Genomic DNA, 13,991 nt, shown 5'->3' on the forward strand with positions numbered 1-13,991 from the left:
CCCGCTCCGTCTCTCCTTCCTCGTCCCTCACTCCCCCTATTTCCCTCGCTGCTCCCCTTTTCCTCAATTGGTGTGCCAGCAACCTGCTCGCCTTCTCCCCATATTCATACTGTACACCCTGTGCCTTCCTCCATTGTGCCTCTGCAGTGCCTGTAGTCAGCAAGTCAAATTCCACATGCAGCCTTTGCCTTTCCCTGTACAATCCCTCCTCCGGTGCTTCCGCATATTGTCTGTCCACCCTCAAAAGTTCTTGCAGCAACCGCTCCCGTTCCTTACTCTCCTGCTTCCCTTTATGTGCCCTTATTGATATCAGCTCCCCCCTAACCACCGCCTTCAACGCCTCCCAGACCACTCCCACCTGGACCTCCCCATTGTCATTGAGTTCCAAGTACTTTTCAATGCACCCCCTCATCACCCTTAGACACACCCCCTCATCCGCCATTAGTCCCATGTCCATTCTCCAGGGTGGGCGCCATCCTGTTTCCTCCCCTATCTCCAAGTCCACCCAGTGTGGGGCGTGATCCGAAATGGCTATAGCCGTATAATCCGTTCCCCTCACCTTCGGGATCAATGCCCTACCCAGCACAAAAAAGTCTATGCACGAGTAGACTTTATGAACATAGGAGAAAAATGAGAACTCCTTACTCCTAGGTCTACTGAATCTCCACGGGTCTACCCCTTCCCTCTGCTCCATAAAATCTTTAAGCACCTTGGCTGCTGCCGGCCTCCTTCCAGTCCTGGACTTCGACCTATCCAGCCCTGGTTCCAACACCGTGTTAAAGTCTCCCCCCATTATCAGCTTTCCCGTCTCTAGGTCCGGAATGCGTCCTAGCATCCGCCTCATAAAATTGGCATCATCCCAGTTCGGGGCATACACGTTTACCAAAACCACCGTCTCTCCCTGTAGTTTGCCACTCACCATCACGTATCTGCCCCCGTTATCCGCCACTATAGTCTTTGCCTCGAACATTACCCGCTTCCCCACTAATATAGCCACCCCCCTGTTTTTCGCATCTAGCCCCGAATGGAACACCTGCCCCACCCATCCTTTGCGCAGCCTAACCTGGTCTATCAGTTTCAGGTGCGTTTCCTGTAACATAACCACATCTGCTTTAAGTTTCTTAAGGTGTGCGAGTACCCGTGCCCTCTTTATCGGCCCGTTCAGCCCTCTCACGTTCCACGTGATCAGCCGAGTTGGGGGGCTTCCCACCCCCCCCCCGCCCCCCTTGCCGATTAGCCATCATCTTTTTCCAGCTTCTCACCCAGTTCCCACGCAGCTGTATCTCCCCCAGGCGGTGCCCCCCCGCCCATCTTCTCCCGTACCCGCTCCCCCCTTTCCCCAGCAGCAGCAACCCAGTAATTCCCCCCTCCCACCCCCCCCGCTAGACCCCCCGCTAGCGTAATTACTCCCCCCATGTTGCTCCCAGAAGTCAGCAAACTCTGGCTGACCTCGGCTTCCCCCCGTGACCACGGCTCGCACCGTGCGACGCCCCCTCCTTCCTGCTTCTCTATTCCCGCCATAATCATCATAGCGCGGGAGCCAAGCCCGCGCTTCTCCCTTGGCCCCGCCCCCCATGGCCAACGCCCCATCTCCTCTCCCTCCCCACCTCCCCCCATCACCCCCTGTGTGAGAGAGAAAAGTTACCACACCGCAGGATTAGAACATAAAACCCCTCTTCGCCCCCCACATTCGCCCCACCACTTTGTCCAAACGTTCTTTTTAATAATCCACTCATTCCAGTTTTTCTTCTACAATAAAAGTCCACGCTTCATCCGCCGTCTCAAAGTAGTGGTGCCTCCCTCGATATGTGACCCACAGTCTTGCCGGTTGCAGCATTCCAAATTTTATCTTCTTTTTATGAAGCACCGCCTTGGCCCGATTAAAGCTCGCCCTCCTTCTCGCCACCTCCGCACTCCAGTCTTGATAAACGCGGATCACCGCGTTCTCCCATTTACTGCTCCGGGTTTTCTTCGCCCATCTAAGGACCATTTCTCTATCCTTAAAACGGAGGAATCTCACCACTATGGCTCTGGGAGTTTCTCCTGCTCTCGGTCCTCGCGCCATAACTCGGTATGCTCCCTCCACCTCCAACGGACCCGTCGGGGCCTCCGCTCCCATTAACGAGTGCAGCATCGTGCTCACATATGCCCCGACGTCCGCACCCTCCACACCTTCAGGAAGACCAAGAATCCTCAGGTTGTTCCTCCTTGCGTTGTTCTCCAGTGCCTCCAGCCTCTCCACACATCGTTTCTGATGTGCCTCCTGTATCTCCGTCTTCACCACCAGGCCCTGTATATCGTCCTCATTCTCGGCTGCCTTCGCCTTCACGACCCGAAGCTCCCGCTCCTGGGTCTTTTGTTCCTCCTTTAGCCCTTCGATCGCCTGTAGTATCGGGGCCAACAGCTCTTTCTTCATTTCCTTTTTTATCTCTTCCACGCAGCATTTCAAGAACTCTTGTTGTTCAGGGCCCCATGTGAAACTGCCACCTTCCGACGCCATCTTGGTTTCTGCTTGCCTTCCTTGCCGCTGTTCCAAAGGATCTGCTGCAATCCGGCCACTTTCCTCTCCTTTTTCCATCCGTGTCCAGGGGGAATTCCCTTCTGGTTTACCGCACGGTGTTTTTAGCCGTTAAAATTGCCGTTGGGGCTCCTATCAAGAGCCCAAAAGTCCGTTCCACCGGGAGCTGCCGAAACGTGCGACTCAGCTGGTCATCGCCGCACCCGGAAGTCAGGAGCATCAATCCTGACCCCTACCGGGGGCCAGCACAGCACTGGAGCGACCCACGCTGTTCCAGCAGCCGATCCCGGCGTCAGATGCGTGCCACGGGTCGGCGCATGCCCAGTGGGACTGGCGTCAACGCGCGCATGCGCAGTGGGACCAGCGCAATTGCCGCGCATGCGCAGTGGCTCCCTTCTCCGCGCCGGCCCCGATGCAACATGGCGTAGGGCTACAGGGGCCGGCGCGGAACAAAAGAGGCCCCCAGCCCGCGAGGCCGGCCCGCCGATCGATAGGCCCCGATCGCGCGCCTGGCCACAACGGAGGCCTCCCCCGGGGTCGGAACCCCCCCCCCCCCCCACCACCAGGCCACCCCCAGATGCATCCACGCCGAGGTTGCACCGGGTAAGTGCAGGTGTGGACGGCACCGGTGGGACTCGGCTTTTTTAGCGTGGCCGCTCAGCCCATCTCGAGCCAGGAATCGCTGGGGGGGTACCCCGTAGAGCGGCCCCCGGCCGGCGCCAATGGTGCCGATTCTCCGCTCTCCGGAGTATGGGAGGAAACCGGAGCACCCGGAGGAAACCCACACAGACAGTCACCCAAGGCCGGGATTGAACCTGGGTCCCTGATGCTCTGAGACAGCAGTGCTAACCACTGTGCCACCATTTGAGCCCTTTTCCTTATCTTTCTTTATAGCACTCGACTCTGGTCTCAACTGGAATTGTAATGTCCAGCTCTGGGAACTGCAATGTAGGAAGAGGATGAAGGATTTGTAGAGGATGCAGAATAGATCTACGAGAATGTTCCCAGAGGCGAGCAACTTCAGTTATGCAGATAGATTGGAATGTTGAGGTTGCGTTCCTTGAAGAAGAGCAGGTTGAGAGGGGATTTGATAGAAGCGGTCAGAATTGTGAGGGGTCTGGACAGACTAAATAGGGAGACACCCTTCCTTTTGGTGGAAGGATTGAGAAGCAGTGGATACCAATTTAACGTGGCCTGAGGGGAAACATTTTTATGCAGTGAGTGATCAGCATCTGGAATGCACTGCCTGAGAGTGTGATAGGGGCAGATTCAATCACGGCTTTCAAAATATTATTAGGTAATGTGATGAATGTAGGAATTTCAGAGATGTTGTATTATATGTATTTGGTGCAGTAAGGGTTAAAATCCTGGGTTAGTGTGTATGACTGCTGCAATTGTGTTTTTAAAGAATCCTGGGTTTACAGACAGCTAGGCCTTTTCAGCCCGAGGTGCAATTAGAGCATCGTAAAAGTTTCGGGGCTTTTATTTTATTTTAAGAGGGTTCCCTGCTGAGTAGTTAATTGGAGACATAGGGCGGGATTCTCCGACCCCCCGCCGGGTCGGAGAATCGCCGGGGGCTGGCGTCAATCCCGCCCCCGCCGGTTGCCGAATTCTCCGGCACTGGATATTCGGCGGGGGTGGGAATCGCGCCGCGCCGGTTGGCGGGCCCTCCCGGCGATTCTCCGGCCCGCGATGGGCCGAAGTTCCGCTGCTGGAATGCCTGTCCCGCCGGCGAGAATCAAACCACCTCTCTTACCGGCGGGACAAGGAGGCGCGGGCGGGCTCCGGGGTCCTGGGGGGGGGCACGGGGCGATCTGGCCCCGGGGGGTGCCCCCACGGTGTCCTGGCCCGCGACTGGGGCCCACCGATCCGCAGGCGGGCCTGTGCCGTGGGGGCACTCTTTTCCTTCCGCCTTCGCCATGGTCTCCACTATGGCGGAGGCGGAAGAGACCCCCTCCACTGCGCATGCGCGGGGATGCCGAGAGCGGCCGCTGACGCTCCCGCGCATGCGCCGCACGGCAAAGTCATTTCCGCGCCAGCTGGCGGGGCACCAAAGGCCTTTCCCGCCAGCTGGCGGGGCAGAAATCAGTACGGCACGGGCATAGCCCCTCAAGGTGAGGGCTCGGCCCCTCAAGATGCGGAGAATTCTGCACCTTTGGGGCGGCGCGATGCCGGACTGGTTCACGCCGTTTTTGGCGCCGTCGGTGGACATCGCGCCGATTGCGGAGAATCCCGCCCACGGTGTTCAGCTCAGCAAGATGATGCAGTTAATGGGAGGAACCAGGAATTGAAGCAATCTGGTGTTGACGTTGTCAGTGTTAGCTTTTGGCTGGAAGGTGAGCTGAGAATGTTTCTGAAGAAATACAGTCAGAGGTTCTGCATTATTCTGGCAGGGAGGTCAGGTCTCTTTCTTTAAGCAGTCTCAAAAGATCTCTTTTTCTCAAAATGTTGTATTCCAGACATCGCTACACAACAAGTATTCCTGAGTCAGCTAAATGTATTTAAAAGTGGATTGGGACCTGAGGTGGGTTTTTTTTGTTTGAGTGGGAATAAAGATAGCAGTTAAGGGTTATTGTGTCGCTGTATTGATTAGCATTGTTTAAGGGCTATTTTCTTGTTGTTAAAGATATTTTAATACTGTGTGAGTGATAACGTTTGTTTTAATTTACCATATCCCTATTTTGTGTGAAATCACTCCTGGAGCGAGGCATCCTTTCCTCAGAGTCTGACAAAATGAAAATAAAATGTTGGGGTTTCTGTCCGGTAGCCAAGCCACTGTTGGGGTCTGGTTCCGGGGGTTGCAATAATAAGGACCCCAAGTGAAAACAAATTGCAGAGCTACGGGGAGTGGGGTTAACTGATTTGCTCTTGCAGGAGAGACGGCACGGACAGGATGGGTTGAAGGGCCTCGTTCAATGCTGCACCCCGTTCTATGATTCCATGCCCATGCTCCACGGTGCGGTTTTATCTGAGATCACAAACATCAGAAAGTCGAAACGAGAAGACAGTGATGTACAGTTTAAACGCCAGACCGGATGCCGCCAGACGTCGGACAGCTGCAAGTCAAAAATGTCTTGGTGCTCTGCTGATACTTTTGGTAAACTGGTGTTAAAAGTAGAACGTCATTCAAAGATCTAATATGGTCAGCGCTGAATAGTGGTTGCACTGCTTTGCAATCGATACCAGCAGCAAGAAGCCCACTTTTAAATAATTTAAAGAGCGTAAACTTCTGGGATATTCTGTATCCCATTTAACTGATATATGTACTATATAGGGAAAGCGATCAGGTCATTGAAGGCCAATCATAGCCTGAGACAAATAGTCAGCACAGCCAGTGTATGTTTGGAGGACAAAGAGCAATGAGGGCCCAAATCCACAGTGATAACAGTGACGTGCGCCTCCTCCCTTAACCTCGCCACCTCTCTCTCTCCTCCCTGACCACGCTACTCTTTGATCAAGCATTTGGTCACCGACCGTTCGGATGTCCAGCGTGCTAGACCACCAAGAAGTGGAGATCTTTACGGCATGTTTCTGGGGATGTCAACACGCGGGGGGGGGGGGGGGGGGGGGGGGGGGGGGGGTCAACCATTCTGCTTCAATAATGCCCTTCAGGGAGGGAAATCTGCCACCTTTGCACGGCCTGGCCTACGTGTGACTGCGGACCCACAGAAATGCGGGGCACGATTCAACCACCTCGCCGCGCCCGACTTGGAGCCGGGGGACGACGGTTGCATCCCGGGAGAGGCCAAAATCGGCTTTCGCGCCTGCCGAAAAACCTCAGGCGAGTTCCTGGAGTCACTAAGCTCGGCGCAATCTGGATCCCACTCTCACTGGGGCTCATCTACACACTTATTCGCTGGATTCAATGGCCGTGCCTGCGGGGCCTCAACCGGGCACGGTTCAGAACTGGTTCACACAAACATGAACTAGGCCTGATGGCATCCGCAAGACGATTAGAGGCCCTCAGGTGGTTGGGGACAGGGCCGGGTGGCACCCTGGCACTCTCCCTGGCACCAGGGCACTCTGGAACCTCCAGCCTGGTACCTTGGCACTGCCAGCCTGCTACCCTGGCATTGTCAAGGTACCCATGTGCCAGGTTGGCAGTGCCAGGGGTCAGGCTGGTGAGGGGGGTGTGGGGGGCTTTCCCATTAGACCAGGCACCAGAAACGTTTGGGGGGATGAAGGGGGCTCCTGAAAGCTGGGGTGGTGGGGTGGGGGTGTGGGGTTGGGGGGGGGGGGGGGCTGAAAGGGAAGGCCTAGAGATCAGGGTAGCCTTCCAAAATGGCATCCCGATCTACGAGGAGTCGGTCCTGCTCAGTTCACCAGTGTGGCCTCGAAAGGGAGCAACTGCCCGAGCCCAAAGAAACCGGTGAAGTGGCAATCAATGTCGGTGTCAATTTTTACAGGCCGCACTTCACCCAGGAAAATGCGCAATGGAAAAGACTAGATCAGGAATTTATATGAATTCTCCTTGTAACCTAAATCCAAAGACTTAGATAACAAAGGGTTTTAACATCCTTGTAACAAAACGGGAACTTTGCTTTTTCTGAGATGAGTAGTCTATGCTTCAGATCATACCTTGGTAGCAGCTTTAAAAAAAAGATTGCTTCAATAAAAATCATAAAGTTTAATTCTAGGTTTGTCTGCTTTAAAAAGCTTGGTGTCTGTTCAATATGTGTTTGTGGTCACCTCTATCATCAAGGGAGTGGCAAAAATCAGGGGCAATTGCCGCTCTAAGTAGTCAAGTAGTACTTCCAGGATGCGTTTGAAGAATTTAATGTTGTGCTTCCCATCCCCTCACTCTCACTATTTTAACGGTTCTGAATTAGTTCAGTGAAGGGCTGGCGCAACCTTGTGCACAGGGTCGTGGCAACAAAATGGCTGATAGCGCATCAAAAATCACGTGTGAAACTTCACTGTCTCCCAATTTACTCCATAAAATGGTGGTGAATCTGCTCATTTGTCACATTATCCAATGCTGGCTGTGGCTAGACTGAAATTTGCAGTGTTGCAACTGTTGGTTAAATGTCTTTTGAAAAGGAATCTGAAATAGTGACAGTTCTGAGATTCAATTCTTTCAAAATGCAAAACTCGGGATCTTCCAGCCCGAGTGGAAGGACAAGAATTGAAACGAGAAAGAAATCATTTGCATTTATATCACACCTTTCAGTGCATCGAGGAGGTCTTGTGGAGCAATGGGTTAGCGTCACTGTCTCTGAGCTAGAAGCTCCAGGTTCGAGTCCCACCCCAGGATTTGATCGCCGAGGAAGATGCATTCGTAACACGGCCAAACCGGTTGAGTGCGTCTACCTTCAAAATCCTTCCAAACACGCCAATGGTTGGCGGTAAAAGCGGGAGAGACTCCTGGTCAGCCATGCTCGAGATGGAGTAGCCCCCCTCAAGCTATATGCCCTTCGCGACCTGCTCCAGGAATTACTAACTATGGAAACAGACGAAAGTCTGTCTTAGTGCGACCGATAGGCTCGGGAAGAAAATTGGATTGGAATTTCAGTGCCCCGTGACGTAGCCCCCAAATGAATTACAGCCAATGGGCTTTGAAGTCTAGTCACTGTCGTAAGGTAGGAAGTGAGGCAGCCATTTTGGGCACAGCCAGATTCCACAAACAGCAATGTTGGATAATGGCCAGATCGCCTCTTTTCAAAGATGATAGTTGAGGGTTAAATATTGGCCAGGGCATCAGGGAGAATTCCTCTACTCTTCCTCAAGTTAGTACCACGGGATCTCTTACATCCGCGTGACCTCGATTTAACCCGAAAGGTGGCACCTCCGACTCGGATTGTCAGCACTGTCCCGGAGTGACAGCCCAGGTCGCTGGAGTGGGGATTGTTCCCAAATCGTCCGGCCTCGGAGGCGAGATCACTGTCGTGGAGCCGTGACTGACGGTGGGCAATTTTAACAGAAGGCCTCGTCCGACTGGGCCTATCAGAGGGCTGCCATAACTGTTACCGCAGGGTTGCGGTCTTCTGGATCGCATTACACTGCACATTGTGTGTGTGTGTGTGTGTGTGTGCGTGCATGTGTGTACAGCTACGCACCAATCCAGAACGTTCAACTCAGGGTAACAAAGAGGGTGTCGCAACCAAGATACACGTGTGTACGACAGACAGTGCAATAACCTAAAACAATCAGGCAGTGCAACAAACACAACAAAGCCAAATTAGCAGGAACATTACTCTGGAAGGCAACTTGGTGGAGCGCACAGCTGAATACTACTTCAATAGGATTCTGCTGGAAGATACTCTTCTCTGTCCAGTCATCTGAAATACTTCTTCAAAGGCCAATAGTGGGTTATAGCAGTGATCCCTGCTGCAGTCTGTGGCTGAGCCGTGACTGACAATTTGAACAGAAGGTCTCATCTGACTGACGTGGAACACCACTGGAAACCGCTTTCCATTCACAAAGACATCCATCGACCAATACCCTTTGTTTCCTGTCACTGAGTCAATTTTGGATCCAACTCGCTACCTACCCCTGTATTCCATGCAATCTCACTTTTGTGACCAGACCACCATGAAGGACCTTGCCAAATGATTTACTAAACTCCACGTGGACAACACCCACTGCACTAATCTCATCAATCGTCCTTGCTACTTCCTCAAAAAGTGTGATTAAGTTCCGAAGACACGATCTTCCCCAAACAAAACCATGCTGACTATCAATGATCGTCTATCTGTGCCTTTCTAAGTGACAGATCTACGTTCATCTATTTTATTAGTGTCCACCTTAGATTTGCAGCTCCTCGTTTAGGACTTTCCCACAATGTTAAGGCTTCCTACTTGTGTGCAAGATCAACATCGGTAAAATAATTCCCCCTTCCAATTGGCTTCCTCCTCGTTTAGATGTATCACCTTGTCTTCTCATACAGTTGTATCTATTTTTACAAACGCTATTAAATGCTTCACAGATACCTTACAATGTCTGAAAGTAAACAAACAGCATTGCAGTGTATTTTTCCATGGCTAAGTTGCTACCACTCAATTTAATTATTGGCATTATCCCATCCACCTCTCTCTCCCCCTCCCCTCCTCCCCCACCAACCCACCATCTTTCATCCCCTTCACTCCCCAGTTCCTGTTCCACAGGAACCTTCGTGTCCCAGAGAGGATTTACTCGCTCTGCACCTCTTATAAACTCCGAACCTTCCTGGGCATGTTTGTCAAAAATCGCCCTTTCCAATCACCTGGGAAGACGAACAAGCAACAAGTCCATAATGGTTGTTTACCTTTACCTGTCTCTCTTACTTTCTTTCATGGGAAAATAAAATCCGTTCATCCGCGAGAAATGCATTTTGATTGAGGGGAGGTCGCTTCGAGTGTCCCAGAGCATCAAAACTTGTGAACTTTTACAACTCACTGAAAGCCATCTGCAGTTGCTGTAGTGAAAGCGTGGATAGTAATGAGGCCTTGCTTTGCTCCCGTGTTCATGGCAATCCTGGGGATAATTAAACCAAGCATCAACCTTTCTGAACACTTCAAATTTCCTACTTATTTCATCATTGGATTTTTTTCCCCCTATTTGGCCTTCCATCCTCATTCCTTTCTGACTCTTATTTTTCTTTCCATTTCCTTTCTTTCCCCAATTGTGGATTTGCAGCGTGCTTGCGAATAGTGTGCAGCCGAAGGTGCAAGCTGATGGAGTAACATTTAATTGGAGTACGTTCAAAAGACTCGAGGGCTTTTGTCGCGACGTTGTTGAGTAAACGCGCCATAGAGACAAAGAGCTTCCCGTCTCTGCCCCATGCTGAGTAGGATGGGTACTATAAGTGGCAGCGCGCCTCCTGACCCCCCTTCCCTACGCGCCCCCAAAAAGCCTGTCTGCCATCTGCAAGGCACAAGTCAGGAGGGTGATGGAATGTTCCCCATTGGCCTGGACGAACGCAGCTCCAACAACACTCAAAAGGCTCAACGCCATCCAGCGCGAAGCATCCTGCTTGATTGGCACCCCATCCCCGCCTCAAACATTTACCCCCTCCAGCACAGCTGCACAGTGTCAACGGTGAGTGCCATCTACCAAGATAAGATCACCAAGGCCCCTTCGACAATACTTTCCCAACCCTCGACTTCTACCACCTAGAAGGACAAGGGAATCAGTCAAATGGGAATGACCCCGCGTGTTCCCACCAAGCCACACACAATCCTGACTTGAAACTAATCTGGAGCAACTCATTAATGTTCCTTCGCTGTCACTGGGTCACCATCATGTATCTCCTTTCCAAATAGCAGTGGGAGTGTGCCTACTGCCACCACCTGCTCAGGCAAAAATATTGATGAGCAACTAATGACGGCCTTGTCAGCAATGTTCGCATTCCATTAAATAATTTTTTTTTAAATCCTCTTGCTTGTGAGTCAGATGATTGTGGGTTCAAGCGCCAGGCCAGAGACTTAAGCGCAAGATCTAGGTTGACCTTTTAGTGGAGTCCTGAGGGGGTGCTGCGCTGTTGGCAGTGCTGTCTTTTGGGTCAGCTGTAAAACTGAGGCCCTGGCTGCCATCTCAGGTGAATGGAGGAAGGTCACATGGCACTGTTGCAAGAGATGGTGCAGGATTCTCCCTGGTGGCCTGGTCAATGTTCATGCCTCACCCCAAATCACAACTGGAGATTACTCAATTATTATCACGATGCTGTTTGTGCGAACGTGCTGTGTCTTACACTACAACAGTGACAACACTGAAAGTATTTCATTGGCTGTGAATCGCTTTGGAGTGTCATGAATGGTGCTATGTAGAATCATAGAATTTACAGTGCAGGAGGAGGCCATTCGGCCCATTGAGTCTGCACCGGCCCTTACAAAGAACACCCTACTGAAGCCCACGTATCTACCCTATCCCCATAACCCAGTAACCCCCGCTTAACTCCAGGCACCGGAATGTGGCGACTAGGGGCTTTTCATACTTGTGACAATAAAAGGTTATTATTATTAACATTTTTTGAACACTAAGGGCAATTTAGCATGGCCAATCCACCTAACCCGCACATCTTTGGACTGTGGGAGGAAACCAGAGCACCTGGAGGAAACCCACGCAGACACGGGGAGAACGTGCAGACTCCGCACAGTCACCCGAGGCCAGAATTGAACCCGGTTCCCTGCCGCTGTGAGGCAGCAGTGCTAACCTCTGTGCCACAGTGCCGCCATCATGCTGAGACATTTCTTCCCTCTCTTCCTCTTAGGCATGCCATCTTGCGGAAAAGGCAAAAGAATCAGTGAAAATCCCTTAGGATCCATAACGGAAAACATACATTGGAAAGTTTCTCTCGGTCACGTCTGGCAATCAAAACCAACCCCGGAGATCAGAAGGACAAAGGAAATTAGGCAGAGCGACAACTGGGTGTCTTGGCAACCACAGTGTTGCTTTCAGCCAAGACGGCCCAGTTTTCAATGTCAACCTTGAGTATCATTCAATTTGAGTTGGATTATTCCTGACGTGTTTACTGGATGGATTGGGCTCATACCGAGGCGACAGTGCATTTCAGAAAGATGACGACGAGGAGATGCAAAAATGCGAAGGGATTTCAGTTCCCATTCCAAATAAACATGCCACTTAGCCCCCAGATCACAGCACAGTGATGGTTCCAAGTACAAAATCGGCAACCCTATGATCTCCGTTCTGCCAAGTCTGAAGCAGAGTTTGTTCGCATTTTGCAGATATTGAATCCAGTTGTGTCGTGCCACAGTCGGCTAAAGGAAGAATGTTGCTCCTAGCCAGCAGAAGAACTTCCTACTCTTCAAATAATCCTATGGGATGTTCCTAAAACTGGCGGGCAGGTCTTCGCTTTAACATACCAACAAAAAGGTGGAAGCTCTGACAGTGCAACACCTCCTTTAGTACTGCACAAAGTTCTCGTACGAGACCAAAATAATTTTGCCCCCTTAAAATGGCTCCGTTCGTTGTCATTTCTGGGAGTTTTCTGTCTGCTTTGCAAGAGGCAGATCCTCAAAGGGCCACTTGTAAAGGCCAATATATCAACAAAGCAGACAGAGCCAGAACAGAGGACCTCCTTAACTGGCAATTCCCACTCCTCCACTCCAGAGGTTGTCAGCATATCAGGGGAGAGCAGTATGCCAGGCTAAGAGTTGTACCAACCTCTGCAGGTCGAGATGTGGAGCCAATAATGGATCTGGTCCAGTTCAGTTACCTTATTCATGAAGAGGGAAATAGTTTTGTTTTGGTTTATGGACAGATCACACTTCCATATCAAGCAGGACCATCAACTCTCAGTCAGCAAGAGTTTTATGAGAGACGTTTAAGAACTTAAAGAATAGCCCAGGAAATTGCACCCAGGCCCACACCAAGGGGTGGGACAAGGGGCAGCGGGTCGTGGTGCCTCAGCCTACCCACACCGGCCCCTGCCCACCAGAAATCCCGCTACACAAACTTAAAGGGCTGGTGGATACAGGACAGAACCCTGACATACCAAGCTTCTACACCCACTGACTTCGTCACACCCGCTGAAAAAAATATGGCAATCCTCCCTCACCAGAACTAGGGGAGGAATTCTACGCTGGCAGGACTTTATGGTCCTGCCAAGTATTGCTAATTGTGTTTCTCTTTATTTGGCTCTGAATATGGCGGTCAATATGGTCGCCTTCCTTAATTCTAATTACGTTTTGCTCTGGAGTCGCCAGGTATCTTTCGATACCGCCACAAGGTTCAAACCGAATACTGATCAAAACTCGGTACACCAGTTAGTTAGTTCAAAGTCAAATGCTGATTTATTTACACACACAGTTAAATATAATCATCCACAAATGCTACAGACTAAACTATCACTACTGCTAAAGTCTATACTTAGCTTTGGGGGCCCACTCAGTCAGAGGAACAATGGCCGTTGTTTTGTTCTGAGGCTGCTGGGGTTGAAGTGGTGAAGGGGAACAGCTAAGGACGTCTGTCTCGTAGCGAGCGTTGACCTTGGACTTACTTGTTCTGATGCAGCTTTGGCAGGTCTCTCCTCGGTGAGAGACGGAGGCAAGAGAACAATTCTCTCTTGGGGGATCCTTCTTATACCCTAAAGGGGCTTCGCGCGCTTTTGGACGGGCCTTGAACTTGGCCCCAATTAATTGGGCCGTTTCTCGATCGTTCCTATCGATTTCCTCCAATAAAGGGGTGGGTGCCCTGATGGCTGGGCGTGTCCCAGGTGGCCGTTGGCCTGCTTTGTTCTGGTCTCCTCTGGCGCCGGGGTGTCTGCCTTGGTATCGTTTACTTAAATGTTACTCTTTTGTCCCCGGAGATGGGCCATTAGTATGGTAATGGCTTTGCAGTTTCGGTCTTGTCTGGGAGCTGCGGCTCCAATCAACAGACAAACCCTTGCACCTGCTTGCTTTCTCAGTATTGTCCATTTTCCCTGCAATCTTTGCAAAGTGTCCATTTTGTAATCGGGAAGTGGCCATCCCAGATGGCTACACAAGTCAATGGGGTTTTGAATGACGCGCTATATTTTACGCCCCCACAACAGAGC

This window comes from Scyliorhinus torazame, chromosome 28 (genome assembly GCF_047496885.1).
Source record: "Scyliorhinus torazame isolate Kashiwa2021f chromosome 28, sScyTor2.1, whole genome shotgun sequence".
In the NCBI taxonomy this organism is placed as follows: domain Eukaryota; kingdom Metazoa; phylum Chordata; class Chondrichthyes; order Carcharhiniformes; family Scyliorhinidae; genus Scyliorhinus; species Scyliorhinus torazame.